The following is a 1,182-nucleotide window of genomic DNA, read 5'->3' as shown; positions in this document are numbered from 1 at the left end:
CAAAAATCACTTGATTTCTTTTCAACTTTTATTTTCGAAAATCAATTAATGTTTTTCAAAAATGTTTTCAAAATATTTTAATTAATTTTCAAAAAAAAATTACTTCCCTCCTTCTCACATCCTTCTATTTATGGAGTACCACTCCTTCTCAATGCACAATTTGAACCCTATCTAAGTAAAGTTCGAATTTTTCTTCTCCTTCTTCTTCTATTTCTCTTTTCCTCTGACACCTCAAGGAATCTCTATACTGTGACATAGAGGATTCCACATTTTCTTGTTCTCTTCTCTTTCATATGAGCAGGAGCAGAGACAAAGGCATTCTTGTTGAAGCTGACCCTGAACCCGAAAGGACCTTGAAGAGAAAGCTAAGAGAAGCCAAAGCACAACTCTCTTTAGAGGACCTGACCGAATTCTTCAAAGAAGAAGAAGACATGGCAGCCGAAAACAACAATAATGCAAACAATGCAAGGAAGGTGCTGGGTGACTTTACTGCACCTACTCCTGATTTTTATGGGAGAAGCATCTCTATCCCTGCCATTGGAGCAAACAACTTTGAGCTTAAGCCTCAATTAGTTTCTCTAATGCAACAGAATTGCAAGTTCCATGGACTTCCAATGGAAGATCCTCATCAGTTTTTAGCTGAGTTCTTGCAAATCTGTGACACAGTCAAGACTAATGGGGTTGACCCTGAGGTCTATAGACTGATGCTATTCCCTTTTGCTGTAAGAGACAGAGCTAGGATATGTTTGGACTCTCAACCTAAAGAAAGTCTGGACTCTTGGGAAAAGCTAGTCAATGCCTTCTTGGCAAAGTTCTTTCCACCACAAAGATGGAGTAAGCTTAGAGTGGAAGTCCAAACCTTCAGACAGAAGGATGGAGAATCCCTCTATGAAGCTTGGGAAAGATACAAACAATTAATCAGAAAATGTCCTTCTGACATGCTTTCTGAATGGAGCATCATAGGTATTTTCTATGATGGTCTCTCTGAACTATCCAAGATGTCTTTGGATAGCTCTGCTGGAGGATCTCTTCATCTGAAGAAGACGCCTACAGAAGCTCAAGAGCTCATTGAAATGGTTGCAAATAACCAATTCATGTACACTTCTGAGAGAAATCCTGTGAACAATGGGACAAGTCAGAAGAAAGGAGTTCTTGAGATTGACACTCTGAATGCCATTTTGG

The 1,182-nt window shown here is 39.3% G+C and overlaps 1 non-coding gene across 1 annotated transcript; it reads right to left on the bottom strand.

Moving 5' to 3' along the window:
• Nucleotides 1–836: 836 nt before the first annotated feature.
• Nucleotides 837–944, bottom strand: LOC130959496 (small nucleolar RNA R71). The gene has a single exon (XR_009078572.1). It is a non-coding gene; the product is annotated as a small nucleolar RNA R71 (small nucleolar RNA).
• Between the last annotated feature and the right edge of the window lie 238 nt (nt 945–1,182).

This window comes from Arachis stenosperma, chromosome 10 (genome assembly GCF_014773155.1).
Source record: "Arachis stenosperma cultivar V10309 chromosome 10, arast.V10309.gnm1.PFL2, whole genome shotgun sequence".
NCBI lineage: Eukaryota > Viridiplantae > Streptophyta > Magnoliopsida > Fabales > Fabaceae > Arachis > Arachis stenosperma.
The sequence above is the reverse complement of the archived record's forward strand: the minus strand, read 5'-3'. Positions and strand labels throughout refer to the sequence as shown.